At 44.5% G+C, this 10,546-nt stretch overlaps 1 long non-coding RNA gene across 1 annotated transcript; it reads right to left on the minus strand.

Moving 5' to 3' along the window:
* Positions 1-293: 293 nt before the first annotated feature.
* Positions 294-9,568, minus strand: LOC146833283 (uncharacterized). The gene is made up of 2 exons (XR_014960557.1): positions 9,327-9,568; positions 294-3,695 (listed from the first exon to the last, which is right to left on the minus strand). It is a non-coding gene; the product is annotated as an uncharacterized LOC146833283 (long non-coding RNA).
* Positions 9,569-10,546: the final 978 nt, after the last annotated feature.

Raw genomic sequence — 10,546 nt, forward strand, 5'->3', positions numbered from 1 at the left:
TTTTGAGGATTTTCCATGTAGATCCTCTCTGTCCACATAAGACACATGACCTGAAGAGTAATCTTGAAATTGTGTCAATTTTCAGTGGTTCGTAGGGATCACAGAACCTGGTATGAAGGGGCCAGAAACGACTTACCTCTGTAGCGGGGTGAGGTGGATCACAGAGACAGAACAATTACCCACTTGCAACTGTAATTCCCCAATACTGGTATCTTTCATAGCTTGACATGCTTGAATCACCCCTGTCATCGAGCTGGGAGTCCCACAAAAACCACAGAGAGCAGTGCAATGTTAAACATAGACAGAAAACCTTTAATGTAATCACATAAGTAGCCTATTCACATCATTTTAAAAAGGTCCAAACTTCAGTCAATCAGCATACATCATCATCTTACCCATTTCATTCAGGTCACCATTGCGCAGATTTCATAGAAAAAGAGTTGAAGAAGTTTAAAACATAGGATAATGTGAGATGGTGAGTGGGGGTGGGCAAGCCATCAAAATTAACAGGGAGAGACGAGCCAGGGCTGAGCCAATGGACTTGCTGTGCTCCTAAACCCCGTGCACGAGTCAAGCCCTGAAAATGTTCACTATGTAAGTCTTACAAAAAACATTGCTAAAAATATGTTAATGTCTCTTCAAAATAAAAAAAGGGTATTCCTCTAACATATGGAAGTTTTTACATTAACACATCACATTGTAGCACTTCACTGAGAAGTACTTATAAAAAGTGATAGTTTTTAAACATGACCTTAGAATCAGTCCTTCCCCATCCCCACACTGGTGACAGTACTGTTAGTGAACTAAGAGTTAAGACATTTGTTATACAAACTCTGTATGTGGCTCAGATTATTAACAGGACCGGACTGGCCATAGCGGGCATTGGGCGTTTCCCCGGTGTGGCGAAAGGGTGGGACTGTTTTTGTTACTGGGGGCTGGTTTTGCATAAGTGCTGAAAAATCAGCCCCTTGTATAAAAAGCGCAGCAGCAGCGTTCCTTTCCACATCCTGTTTTGCGAGGAGACAATAAGCAGCTAATGGCACGATTCAAAATGGCAGCTAAACATAAAATGTTGCCGCGAATGCTAACTTACATGTAACAATGCACAAACAAAATAGCAACAACATTTTAATTTCATCAGACCCTCCTTTTAGTATTCGCTAACTAATTTTATACGGTGGGCGGGAAAGACATAACATTCTTATAAGCAAAAGAACATCAAAATTCGGAACAATCCATATACTCAATATCAGGAATAGAAGCTGCAAGGGATGATGTAGAACCAAAGATGCCCTCGTCTATTTGCATCATTTCATCAATCTGTTTTTCTAACATAACTGCTGCAGTAGTATCATGAACTGACATTTTCGGTTTGGGAGTAAGGATAGTGACACAATTGGAGCAACAAGCTGGAAGACATTGTACGCAGAGGCAACACGTGAAGAAAATGCTGGCAACTACAGCCAGAAAAGTGTGGATCTCTCAACCCCAGGAGGTATGTTACAGAACCACCCTGATAGGGTCCCAGTACCTGCCTCCTGGTGTATGTCAGACGAAACACAATGCAATTTTTGTATAGCTGCATACACATTGGGAGTGTGATCAGGTATGTAAACACAACAGCTGCTGCCAATGATGTGACAAGCCCCATCCCTATCTGCAAGTATGACGTCTAACACTATCCGGTTCTGCAAAGTGACTAATCTCGTAGCCTGAAGCTCAGCAGCGAGGTTTGTCAGTATTCCACCAGTTGTATTAATAACCCCCTCTACAAATCTTGTAAGCCGACAAAGTTGAAGACTATTAGCCATGGGGCCCCAAAAAGGAAGGAGACCCTTTATGGCATCCCCAAACTGTTGTGCGGTGGTATCTGTCTGATCTATATCCTTTGTGTCAACAACCTTCCTGACTCGGGGCAAGTATGAACTCCTAAGCTGCTGCTGATGATCTTTATGATAATTTGACGGGGCAACATACACAGGGGGAAGGAGAAAAGAGAGAAAACATCTGCCCGACCATCCCCTCGGAAGCCAGACATGAGCTTGGGACCCACAAACAAAATAGACATTCGCGGTAGGATCAAAGGCAGACTAATAATCGTTCTCAGTCTGTAGGTGAAATTGCATTTACTCTCCCCCACTTTAACCTCCCTGGTCCCCTGGATGCAGAAACTAGCTGTTGTGTTGACCACGGACACCGGCATTGGTTTGTCCTTAGTAATATTGCGAGCTTGGAAAGATTGAAAATACTCAGAGGTGATAAACCTTTGGAAATCAGCCATTTCCATTAGAAACCATGTTTCGTTCTTCATTTTTTCTTATATACTCATATACAGGAGTTTGGGGACAATGTACCAAAGGTCTCTTGTCCTGCCTGTCCTATGGGAGTAAACCCGTGATTAAAACGTATATACTCTACCACAGTGCGAGAATCAGCAGATGTCATAACCAGAGTAGCGAGTTGGAAATGGTAGTGCACCATAATGAACAATTCAAACCAATCTTCACAGGTACCAATATATGACAATGGCATGGACAACAAATTGTCGCTCTTATAAGTAACTGAGGGGAGCAATCCACAAACCCAACAATTAGTTGTATTTAATTGGACACATCATGGGCTTGATGCAACATTTGTATAAATACATTGCCTTTGTAAGACTTTCTATGATCTTCTTTGCGAGGGGCCAAAGTAACAAAAATGTGCTCAGGGGAAATGGGCATTGTTCCAACCAAGGAATGTACAGGATACTTCTCCTCTAGAAACCAGTATAAACCAAGTACTGTTGCTAGTACGATCACAACTATTAATATGCAAATTATTTTACTCTTTTTCGACCAACCCTCTATTAAACGTGATGGTGCAAATGGCTGTTCCTCCTCAGCCATAGGTTGACCAAAACTATGCATGAGTAGGCAAAGAAAGAAGTGCAATGATAATAACAATAAAGGCAAGTGTTCCCAGTGTCCCTTTGAGCCTCACGGGTACAGGCTCCCATTGTTCATCAACGTTGGTGCTCTTTAGCACCAGCGGTGGAGCTTGCTCAGTCCTAAGCTCAAGATGAATTCCACGTCGTACAGGATAAGGTACCCCCTTCCTAGGAAGCACGTTCAATTTATCCTGTCCACTGTCAGTACAGTGCACCAATCTCACGACACCCTGAACTAACACCGTTGGTACTATAGCAGAGTACACCCTATCTTACACAGTCCATCCCTGGCTAATCTGACTTCTCCTTTGGTGCACTATTCATCAGCCGAGGGCGCAAATTGTACCTGGTGACTCCAGGCAGAGAGGGGTCAACAAACAGCGACTCCTTAATGGCTCGAATTTCTGGAGGGACTGTGGCATTCAGCACTTCATTGTTCCCACCATCCGTTTGAGTCCATGTTAACTTTGCGTCACTGAAGGGGATGAACTGAGGCATCTTCTCACACTCAGTGTCCCCACTGCCGTCTCTCTCACCCAGTGATCATAGGGCAAGGGTGAGGGTATCCTGTGGCAGTGGCTGGCCTGAATCCAGTTCTTTTGGCCAGCCACTTTCACAGCAGTTCGAGTTGCCAGGAGGATCTGTTCAGGTCCCTTCCAACGAAGCTCCAAACTCTCCTTCCGCTGAAAATTTTGCACAAGGATCCAATCACCAGGCTTGATGTCATGCCGGTCCCCTCTGGTATATCTGGCAGAGTGTCCCGGATCTGTTGGTAAATAGAACGCAAATTTTCAGTTAACTCACAAAGGTAGTCTGTTAACAATGGCTATTCGATGTCAGAGAATCTACAAGGACGCGGGACGCCCCAGACATTTGCGGGGCGCCCAAACACAACCTCGTATGGTGACAATCCTGTCTTAGAATGTGCCGTTGTTCTTGTCAACAAAAAAGCTAATGGTAAAGCATCTGGCCACTGTAACCCTGTTGTCTCCTGAATCTTTGCCAATTTCAGTTTGAGAGTACCGTTGTACTTCTCAACCAAACCTGCTGACTGCGGGTGGTTTGCAGCATGGAATTTCTGTTTTATGTGCAACCCGTCAAAAATTAACTGTATGACTTTGGCATTGAAGTGACTTCCGTTATCACTCCAGATCAAACGGGGCAAGCTGAAGCGAGAAAAGAACTCCTTCAGGAGTACCTTTGCAGTCGCAATGGCTGTATTGTCTTTAGAGGGGTAAGCCTCAACCCATTTACTTAATGCACAAACAACCACCAACACATACTTCAAGTTATTGACCCTATCTAACTCTATATAATCCATCTGTTGGACCTCAAACGGGAAAGTGGGTGGTGCAAAATTACCGGGTGGGGTAGAAGTGCCCGTCCGTGGATGTGCATCATGCACACCATACAATATTTTACTAAATGTGCAGCTCTCTTGGGGATGTTGTCATTTTGCCATACAGGGTCTAACAACTTGCAAATACCTTTAGCACTGATATGGGTTGGGCCATGGGACATTTTGACTTCAGGAAGAACATATGCATCTGGCAACATCCATCTCTGCTTCCCTGACTTGTGAATCCAACATCCCTCATCGTTCAATTGTGCTGTACTCTCTTGCCACACTGCTAATTCCTCCACTGTGGCCTCACTCTGTATTTCCTTCACATTCGCAAGTGTGTCTTCAAACTTAGCACCTTCCTGCACCCACCTAGCAGGACCTGCTACAAACATTCTCTTCACTTTAGTCTGTGCCGTTTCCTTAGCTGTCTGATCTGCAAAAGCATTTATTTTACCTACATCGTCAGTAACTTTCCTATGGGGGGCTACACTTTACTATTGCCAATTTCATGGGGAGTGTCAAAGTAGACAAAAGCCTATATATAAGATGAATCTTTGTGCCATGAGAAGTAAAAAACCCTGCCTGGAGTCGCCCAAAATTATGGGCGACTCCAAAGGCGTACTGGTTGTCAGTATAAATATTAACAACCAGTCCCTTACTCAACTCGCAGGCTCGAATAAGGGCGGCTAACTCAGTTGCTAGGGCGTACTGATAAGGGACTTGTGACATCTCTATGTCTCTACGCAATGTGGTGATGGCATAAGCAGCAGTTTTAGTGTCATCTGGCAGTTTGAAACATGAGCCATCAACATATAGTTCCCCTTGTGGGTCAGATAAGGGAACATCAGTCAAGTCTACCCGTCCTTTCGTCTCTTCTTCCATCCTGAAGATAAAATCATGTTTATCATTTTCATCATTTTCCGAAGGGAGGGGTAGTAATGTGGCTGGGTTCAGAGTGGCCCATCGTTTGATCATAATGTGCTTGGCGAACAGCGTTAACACATAACCTGTCAGACGTGCACTGGTGAGGTGCTATGTCTTATTCAAAAGTGTATCCACAGCATGGGGTATCATGAATCAGTATCAAGTACGAGGCCAGCCGATTGTCTTATCGAGACGGCCACAGCCACGACCACTCTTAGACAGCTCGGGAGGGCTCGTGCGACAGGGTCAAAAACAGCAGAGAAATAAGCACACAGCCATTGCTTATCTCCAAATTTTTATGTTAGAATAGAAAGCGCACAACCAGCCATCTCATGGACATATAATACAAATGTCTTGCTATAGTTAGGCATACCAAGCACTGAAGCCAAACAAAGCGCACTTTTTAATTGCTCAAAAGACTGCTGACATTCAGGCGTCCAAGGCAGGGGTTCATGCACATCTTTAGTAGTCAAAGCAAGCAGGGGTTTGGTTAGTAGGGAATAATTTGGAATCCACTGACAACAGAAGGAAGTAATGCCAATAAAAGCGCGCGCATCTTTTTTAGTTTGAGGAATGGGCATTTTATCAATAACACTAATACGCTCTGGAGTTAGCTTCCTACCCTCCTTTGACAGTAGGTGGCCTAAATAGGTGACGTCCTGTCAACACTACTGAAACTTGGAAAGGGACACTTTATGGTAATGCTGAGCTAAATGCAAAAACAATTTAACTGTACTGTCTTTGCAACCTTGTTCTGTATCCGAGGCGATGAGCAAATCATCGATATACTGTAGCAATACAATACCTGTGGGGAGTGACAAAGAATCCAACTGACCTTTCAATACCGGACTATAGATACTTGGACTCTCTGTATATCCTTGAGGAGTGCAACAGAATCTAAAGCTTCTAGCAGCTAGGGTGATCCCGAACAGATACCTGCTGTCAGGATGAATGGGAATACTAAAGAACGCATTTTTCAAATCAGTGACAGAAAAGAATTTCGCAGAAGAGGGAATCATTGTCAGAAGAGTAGTGATGTCAGGACCCACCGGAAACTAGGGAATCACTTTTTTATTAACTTCACGCAAATCAATCACAAAACGATAAACATCTTCATGGTCATCAGAGGAACCTGGGGGTGCCCTTTTGAGAATCAGAAGAATAGGGCTATTGCAAATATTAGCACCTTTTTAAATTAAATCCTGTACGATCTGCAACAAGGCTCGCACTCCTGCCTGCGGTATTTTATATTGAGGGACACAAGGTAAAACGGCACCATCATTAACACGTATCGAAACATGCGATATCTGCAACAATCTCACGTCTGTGTCGCCTGTTGCCCACAGAGTGGGTGGCACGTCTTTAAACACAGTGGGAAGGAGCGCATCTTTGGACAGACACTACTTAGCACACACCACATCTGGGCGTCTTTTCAAATAAACACCATCTGGAGAACAATAAATTGTGGCATGCAACTTTTTCAATAAATCCAGACCCATCAAATTCTCACCACAATTAGAGGTCAACAAAAATGGCGAATCCACAGTGAAAGGACCTATGGTCAATGCAAGAGGTTTTGAAATGGGGCTTACAACCGGTACACCTGAAAAACTACTGAAATTTTATTATGACCAGCCAGAGCCGCCCCAGGGACAAAAGAGCGAGAAATAGAACTGTTCATTGCATCTGTATCCACCAAAAATTCCTGCGATGAGCCATGCAAGTTCGCAGTCATATAAGGACCGCGCTGATCTACAGGTATCGGAACTGGTCCCTCACTCTGTCCCTGGCTGTCCTAGCTGTAAGACATTCCTGTTGCCTCATCTGTGTCAAAATCATCATTATAATACTGTCCGCCCCAAGGGTCATCAAAGTAATTATTATGAGAATGACCCTGTGAAGTCGCAGCATTCTGAGCCCTTTCCTGACCACCAGCTCCACGACCCCGTCCACAAGAACCTTGTCCTCTTGGGACCGCCACCTTCTGCAAAAGCACAGGACACTCGCTACACCAGTGTCCCTCCTTTTTACAATACGCACACTGATTCGGTCCTAGAGGCGTAGTATTCCTGCTAGTACGTGGAAGCTGCTGGGCCAAATCACCACGTCCTCTAGCATTCCCCCTAGAAGCCTGCTGCAATAACACCTTCATCTTCAAATCCTTGTCCTTCTTCTCCATCCTCTCCTTATCCTCATTTTCCCTGTGCTCGTAATAATGCACCATATTCAAAATAACAGAAGGAGAAGAGGTGGACCAGGTGCTCTCGGATGCCTGTAATTGAGTCGCAATATTGGGAAGCAAATTGGGAACAAATCTATTAACAAACAATCGAACACCACATTCAAACGACAAATCCTGCCCACATAATCTAGAAAAACACCTTCAAACCGAGTGAAAAAATCAGACACACTCTCATCTTTCTTCTGTCGACAAGCCAATAACTTGTCCCAATCAACCTTCCTCGGAGGAATAAGAGAATGCATATGCGTAATGATACAGCCGGGCTTATCACCTGGCTTCCTATCCTGAAGCCATGCCTTTATTTAATCCCATGTACCACCCAATTCCGCAACATGATCCTGTGTGTGCACTTGTCTCCAAATATCAACCGGAACCAGCAAACCAAAAAATATTTCAATATCCGCAAGCGTCATTACTGTTGAAGAGGCTGCCTAGTCAATTCTTTATAATAAGCGGTAGTATTTTTCCTAGGGTCAGGTAACTAAGTCTAAAGGGACAAAACCTCACTCCTTTTCCATGGAGTATATATCCACTGTTCTTGGAAATGGGCTGCTTAGCCTGGTCTGATAACAGCATTGTGCTGATCCCTTAGCTCTGGTATCTCGGGGTGATATATAGGGGGAACCTCCCGCATCGGAAACTGCGACACCGAGGTGGGACTCCTCTCAAGTAGCCTACCCCATAAGAAATCAGTGTTGTAATACTGCCAAAAACTTGATCAGGCACCATATTAGTAACATATGCATTATATTTAATATCATATAAAATCCAAGGTGCTGCATCTTTGAAACACTTCTCCCAGAGACCAATCAGAGTAGCAGACATATGCTTAAGAGCATGCGGTTGCACATAAGGTTCATAATCTGTCATCACGTTCCACACGTCTTCCATACTGTAACTGGGATTTCGAGACCACTGGGCAGCCTGATTACCTACTACCTTTTTATCTTCATCTCCCACATCAGATCATACTAGCGTTCGCCCCATGCGTTCCTTAAATTTCATCCAGTCTCTATCCTCGAGCCCACATACTGGTGTCCGGCTACTCTGTAATGTTGGAAAAAAGGAAGAACACAGTGGGAGTGATAACAGAGGTAGTAGGTACCAACGTCACTGCCGGCTGTGCGCAGGTGTAAGAGCTGGCGAAAGAGACACTGAAGCAATAGGTGTTGCAGGAGTACTAACAGTCATAGTTGTCACAGAAGGCGAGGACAAAGAAAGAACAGGAGGAGCCGTGGCCAAAGCAGTCTGGTCAACAGTCACAGAGGCAGAAACAGCAGAGGCAGAAGACCGGGTAGCTGAGACTGTGAGGGAAGAGCAGGATTTACCCTTTGCGGGGCATATGGGGGTTGGGGTTTAGTATCTGGCAATTCCTCCACAAAAGTATCATTTTCTTCTCGGGCTACATATGATTGATCTCGGCTTTCATTCACCTCTGTTTAGCCTCCTTTTGCCACTTTCGAAGAGAATCAAACATAGAGTGCCTACTTCTTTTTGCAAACAACTTTTCCTGTAAAAAAACCATTTTTTTGTTCATCGAAAGTGCCCATCAACTGCCACTGCAACTCGGCATTGTCCCTCGTATATTTGTGCCATAGCGTACAAAACATAATAGGGCCAAGGTCATGCTTCACATTCATATCAAAATTTGGAGATCTTTCTGAAGGCGCTGGCTGGCTTTATTCCAATCGAGCATCAGCAGAACAACAACGACAGCCCAAACAAAGCAATTTGCTGAGACCAGGCATTTTCAAAAGAAAACAAGTTCACGACTTATGCCTGGCAAAGTATTTTGCAAATACTTTTCATCCAAAATCGGTCCTCGGACCGTACCAAATACAAACCAAAATGGTACCATAGCCACAAAGAAACTAAAACAAACTCACCTAGTACACACAGGTCAAACAAATGTATACTCCACTGCCGACTCTTTGGACCAAACAGTAAGATCCAAGGGTTTCAGGACTCCCCTCAGGATGACCACTGGGTGAGGCACCATCCGGTGGAACAGAAGGGGCAGCTGCGAGTTCAGGAACTCTCTCGTGCAGGGTTCCCTGGTCCGTCCGTCCAACCCGACAGCAGCTTCGATCGGACCACTCGCCCAATGGCGTCCCTGTTTGGGTGCCTACTGAAGGAAGTGAACTGATTAGGGTCACCCAGGCCACTCGCGACCACCTCTCAGCCTTCCATACAAATGAAGAGCCAAGCAGACAGTAGAGAATACAAACCAAGTATATATTTATTAAGGTACACTCGAGAGGAGCCCCGTCTGCCCAGTTGCTTAGGGGTGCTGCAGAGAGGGCTGACTTTAGCAAACATAGCGATACATAATGTACATTTCAGAACCAAGGAAATATCCAGGCAGGTGCAGCCAACACAAAGAAGTACAGTAGAATGGGTTTTGATTCTGAGGCCGGGCACGCACTATCTTTATGCCAAGGGCGTTCTGCCTGTACCCAACGCTGGACTAGTGGAAGCAGGCCTCTATCTAGTGGGAAAGGTATGTGCTAATAAGAACAGTGTATTCATTAGCATAGCAAGGCCTAATATTGGAGGAATGAAACTTTCCACAGCCTGCTTCGTGAAGAGATAATAAACAGCTAATGGCATGATACAAAATGGCATCTGAACATAAAATGGTGCAGCGAATGCTAATTTCCATGAAACAATGCACAAACAAAATAGCAACAACATATTCATTTCATCAGATAGAACATGGGCTTTACATTAGTTTAGGCTTGTGTCTGGTTGAGAAGGCATGGGTTATGAGTGTGTGCATGGCCTAAGTGCCAAGTGTTTTGGTGTCCTTCATGATGCATAGCTGAATGCAGTCCCCAATTCCATGATTGCTTAGTTGTACTTGTTTTCTGGAGTGGAATGAGATTGTTGCATTCATGCCTACCATCCTTAATTTTTACAGCTGAGGCCTTGGCTGTGGGTGGATTTGAGGGCAGTACAAAGTGTTTTGAAGGCAGGCAGTCTGACCACAGGCAGTCAGCAAAATGGTTTGAGCTTTGGTGTTATGGGTTCCATAGTGGGTGGAAGGTGAAGAAAATATTTTCCTGTCGAGTTTTGGATCATTTTCACTTTTTTGACAACAAAGGGA

This window comes from Triturus cristatus, chromosome 4_2 (genome assembly GCF_964204655.1).
Source record: "Triturus cristatus chromosome 4_2, aTriCri1.1, whole genome shotgun sequence".
Taxonomy (NCBI): Eukaryota; Metazoa; Chordata; class Amphibia; order Caudata; family Salamandridae; genus Triturus; species Triturus cristatus.